Genomic DNA, 6,002 nt, shown 5'->3' on the forward strand with positions numbered 1-6,002 from the left:
GCGGGGCGCCCAACAACACATAGGAATCGTCTATAATTATATATATATAATATGATAACCATAATAAGTTTATTTTTTTTAGTTTTAAATAAGGTGCATTCATTTTTATTTTTAATTTTTAAATAATTTAATTAATTGATAATAAATATATTATATTTTAAAATATTTAATCAATCAATCAAATTATCTGAAGCTTATCTTAAAATAAAATACACTTATTATTCCTATAAATTATTGATTAACCTCTCCTTTTTATTATTTTATTCTTTTTCTAAGTAATCACCAAGTATTAGACTGTATTATATTAAACCATCATCGAACAATCTTAATTTTTTAAAATTTATTTTATAGAAAATGAATATAAAATTATGATTTGAAAACAAAATTCAAATAAAAACTCTTTTTTCGGCTTTGTAAATTTATATTAACTGTTACAAAATATTATTAAGATATTTTTATTGTTGCTTTGTGTTTTTAAATAAAAAACACAAATTTCTTATATAAATTATGAATAAATTAATAAAAAACATAATTTAATAACATTTTTAAGTTCTCATGATTTAATTCTTATAGATTAATTTTTTTTCTCAACTTAACATAACGGGTGTTTAAGAAAAAAAAAAGTAAATTAAATAGACCTTTAAATACATTTTTAAGTCATAGTGGATTTTTGTACAAAAGGCTCAAGCCAATACAATTTACCCTAAATTCATTACTAATTGTACTTATATTATTATAAAAAAATATGAAATTTAAAATCTATTTAGAATAAATGATATTGTAATGTACAATATTAACAATATTAGTATTATAAATGTGAAAAAAAATATAATTTAAATTTTTAATAAATATGGTATTATGATATTAGAATTATCAACAATATAAGTTTTGTAAAAAAATTTAAAAATAATAAAAATTAACTAATATATGTATTAATAATTTAATTTAATTAATGATAATCAGTAATATTAACACTTTCATGAATATTGTATTTAGAGATGTTAAACGAATTGAGTAGTCCTTGGACTCACTTGACTCGTTTGATATAACTAATTGTATTAATAATAATGATTTTAGGATCTTACACACTAATGTAATTTTTTTAAAAAAATTAAGATAATAATATTATAATTATCCTTAAATGAGAAATCAAGAGGATCATGAATATTTTATCTACTTTTATTAAGGTAAATTGCGCCCAATTCTTTGTAGTTTGCTACATTTACACCGAGACCTCACATAATTTAGAAATGACTCTGAATGCCCTAGTGGTTTATAGTTTCTGCTCAAATACCCCATCCATTAACTTTTAGTAGTATCAAAGTTAATTTCAATTTTATCCTTTTTCCTAATAAAAAAAAAATTAGTCATCCAAAAAATTAAGAGCTGAAAAAATGTGAAGGCTATCACAAAAATCGTATTTTCTAGTGGATATGTTCTTAGTCATGGCAAGAATTAAAAATGATAGTAGCAACTCATAGTAAGACTCTAGGTGGTATTGTGATGGGATTTCAAGCATCCCTGGTATTAGTGAAAGATAAAGAGACAAGACATAAAATCGTGGTGATAAAATGAGGCTTTCAATGGTGGCTTTGAAAAAGAAAAGAGAAGAAAAATTGAAAAGGATAAAGGTCCAACAATTGAAATGGGTTATAGATTTAGGGAAACCCTTCGTATTTCCCAAACAACAATGATGAAGGTCTTCAATGACAATAGTGAAAAATAGAACGATAAACATTAACAAGTATAGAATTTTAATAATTGAAATGAGTTTTAGATCTAGTGAAACCTTTCATCTATATCCCAAGTAATCGCAACAGAGACCATCAATGCGAACGATGAAAAAAAGAAATAAGTTAAGAAGAATAAAAAAGAAAAATATAGAAAACATCATCGATAGTGATGGATTTCCAACAATTGAAAGTAAGATCAATTTCCTTCAATAGCAACGATAAAAGCCTATTCTAAGCAGCCACCACACAACCTCTTTGGTCTCTTATTTTCTTTTTTGTAAATGGCAATCAAATGTAATCACGAACTACAATTGTGAATCACCATCTCCATCCCATATCTCGATCTCCAAACTAGCTCATCTATCGATTAATGAAGCTCAAATCTGCACAAAACAACCCCAATATCACAGTAATTGTAATATCCCAAAAATAATAAAAGTTTAAATTAAATTTATCTAAATTAATTTAAATTAAATTAATTAATTTGATTAAACGGGTGCACTATGCTTGTGTGCGTGGAAGCTATGGAATGGCCAGTGGCCATATTTTTTCAAAGTGAGCAGAGAGTGAGAGATAGAGATCGGGTGAGGGAGATGGAGAGAAGGAGATCGGGTGAGGGAGAGAGTTTAGCCGAGAGGGAGAGAGAGAGATAGAATGAGGGAGAGCGAGAGGCTTGGCAGCCATGGAAGCTGCCGAGTGAAGCTCGACCATGGCAGCCGAGCAAGGGAGCAGTAGCGGGGGGGGGGAGTGACGCGAGCGGCGACAACGGCAGCAGGCGCGGTGGCGGGCGGTGGCCGGCTAGGGGTGGCGAGGGCGGTGCTGGCCGAGGCAGCGGCTGGGGCAGCGTCGGCCATGGCCGCAACGCGCGCAAGTGCAGGGGAGGCAGCGCAGAAGAAGAAGAAGGAAGGGAGAAGAAGAAAGGAAGAAGAGGAAGAAGAAGAAAAAGAAAGGAAGAAGAATAAAAGAAGAAGAAGAATAAGGAAAGGAAAGGAGAAGAAGAAGTGAGTTGCAGGAGGAGGAAGACGCAGGGCAGAAGAAGAAGAAAGGTGAAGAAAGAAAAGAAAATAAAAGAAAATGAAGAAATTAAGGAAAAATAAGGGATTTTGGAATTATTTCGGCGTGAAAAGTAACCAGGTACGTGGGTAAAAATTAATAGAAGCATGTTATGTTTAAATTATAAATTTTTCGCGATTAAAATTAATTAATTTGGGTCTCGATTGTGTTATTTGTTAAGAAATGATTTAATTTACATCGGGAGCTCGAGTGAGGTCAGAATCAACTGGTTTCAGGTAAGCTCTCAACCCTCTCTTCCTGATCTTTAATTCCCGTGAAAGACCCCATAATTTCTTGTATTTTATCACCTCCCTTACTCTAATTCGGTACCTAACCTTATTTGTTAAACTATTATTCATTTGTTTTAATTTAAATTAAAACCGAGACTTTTAGAGTTTTATTTGTTGAGCGCTTACGGGGGTTTGTATCGCCTTCACTTCTTTTGGGAATGATGTTGTACTCATTCGGGGCTAGGTTCTTAGCGGTTCGGGTATTATTACTAGATTTTTGGTTGTTTATTGGCTAGAACGGTTGTGCAGTGGGGGCAAGGATTGGCTGTTCGGTGACGGTGCGACTGTTGTACGGTCTATCTTAGGTCGTTGGCTGGTCTCTCCTAGTCACGGACTGCTAACCGGTGCCAGGCACTGCTAACTAGCTCTGCTGTTATGTGATTATAGCATGCCTGTTTTTATTTTATTCTTGTTACATGGTTTGATGTGCACATGGGTACGGGCTGCATGTTGGGATTATCATGATTTGGTTATGCTTGGTCACGGACATTCTAGTTTGGTTAGGTTGCATCCAGCACGGGCATATGCATCGTGTGTGGTTTACTATGTGGGCGGAGCATGGCCTGATGCCTGGATGTATGGGCGCCTTGTATCACGTTGATGCTCACTACGCCATTGCATTTCTATGTGCATTGCATGGCTACTTGTAGTATTTAGTTCTCGGACGGGAGTACCGTTCTGAGGGAGCCTTTGGCTCGGCTGTTGGGAGTACCGGCAGGGATACGGGTGGCGGGAGTACCGTCCTGGGACAGCGCGCGCTGGTTTATTGCAGATACTTGTTGCCTTTCAGGGCAGCGACAAGTTGGTATGAGACTTGGATGCCGTGTGTCTTGTGTGGGCCCTAATGACCGGTATGTGCTTTTATTATGCTCTATTATTGTATTGTAACATCTCATGACTTGTGTGTACCTAGAGGTTTATTTTGGGGAGAGTTTTCTGGTTATGTTCAGCCTTCAGCCTTTCTTTTCTTTATGCTTGTTGAGTCTCTCGACTCACTTTGCTTTCCATCATTCCAGGTAGTGCCAGCGTGGGTCCGAGCAAGAGAGTCAGCGTCTAGTAGCAAAGTCGGTATGGTATACAGGTAGTCCCGTCAATCTCTGTCAACTCTGATGGTTGTGTAGGGTCTATTCTCTTATTTTTGTACTCATTTCTCGAGTTTCGTGTGTGTCGGCACAGGAGTTTGTATTCTTTTATTTATTTTGTGACCGTTGTGTTAGCGGGGTTACCCGTAGTGCATGCATGTGTTTAAGTTCGCTTCCGTTATTCTTATTTTTATGTATGCATGCCAGGGTGGTTCTTGTCCTGTGTTCACTCTTTTCTCCTCTCATAGGCGCTCTCGTTCGGGTAGTCCGGGTAGTTGAGGATATCCGGGCGAGGATACTTACAGTAAATATCAACTTAGACAACCTCAATGGGTTAAAAAGGCAAAAAAACTTGACCTAAAACTGACACCAAATTATGGATTTAGTTAATAATAGAATAGATAGATAGACTCTTAAGACTCTTGATATATATTATTAAAGCTTCATCAAAGTTGATCTTATTTTATTTATTTATTTATTTTAGGGTAAATTCCACTCAAATCTTTTATGGTCTGGATTATTTGTACCAATACCTCGTGTAGTTTAGAAATGGTTCTAGAGGTCTCCATGATTTGGTTTTTGCTAATACACCCTACTATCACTAATGCCATAAATTAAGTTAATTAAACACTTATTACAATAATTCAAACTAAATGAGAAATAAAAATTAAAAAATAAGATAGAGAGAGAAAGAGAGATGGCCGATTGAAAGGTTAGAACCATAGTTTTTGGTTACTAAATAATGGGTTTCACTAAACCAAGCTAGATACAATCAGATCTCAACATATTTGGCTAGATTTTGTCGAATCCTGCTAGATCGAGTTGGTTCATCCCAAAACAGACCCATCATCACTATTAATAACCAAAAATGACCCATTGATGGGTTTAATTTTTTTAGTCTGTAACCAATTGGTTCTAGCTAGATTCCATAACCTATCAACGAATTTTGAAAATTGATTGGCAAAAAGTGAGAGAGAAAACATAAGGATTTTATAGTAGTGGGTGACAGAGGTTTTATATACGGTGGTGTTGGCTAATTGTTAGGTTTGGTCTATGTTTTATGTATAAGATTCTATTTTCAAAATTTTGTGTGTTCTTTATTTTGATTTTAGTTAATTTAATCTTATTAGAGTTTTATTAATTAAACTTACTTTAATTAGGATTTAGTTAACAATGTTAACTACAAAAAATAAGGTATCTCAATTAAAAAATCAAACCATAAGGAACTATAGATTCATTTTCGAACTACAATAAAAAATCTCTACACAAATAACTCAAATCATAGAAAATTTAGATGCTCATAAAATTTAACTTGTACAAAAGAAAGAAATAATGGACAAATAAATTGAATATTAGTTAAATTATGATAAATATAAATTAATTTACTCTTTAAATAGGGATTGTGAATTTTCATTAATAAAAAATAAAAAATAATAAATAATAAAGCTAGTAACAATGCCTAGTGGCATGTCATATTTTTATTTACCACAAGGACCAATTATATTATCCTATCAAAAAGAAAATATCAAACATGTTTCTCTTTTTTTTTTTTTAATTTTCTTGAATGTGAAATAGGGTAAGGTTAAGAGGTTTTTTTTTTTTTTGACTCAAGTTTCGAACTTCGTTTTTATAAGTCTACTTCAAGTAAATTCATAAACGATTATAACTTATACACACTAGAAGTAGACTTTTAAGAAGTGACTGTCCTCTCTATAAACTCTTATTCATGTCATGCGAATAGAACTCTCGATCCTTTCCCAAAAACTCTATCTCTAGAAGAATTTAAGTCTCTATAGTCACTTAAATATGCTTTTTAGCTGCGCCATGGGCACGGATTTAGAGGT

The sequence above is a fragment of the Diospyros lotus genome, chromosome 7 (genome assembly GCF_014633365.1).
Source record: "Diospyros lotus cultivar Yz01 chromosome 7, ASM1463336v1, whole genome shotgun sequence".
NCBI lineage: Eukaryota > Viridiplantae > Streptophyta > Magnoliopsida > Ericales > Ebenaceae > Diospyros > Diospyros lotus.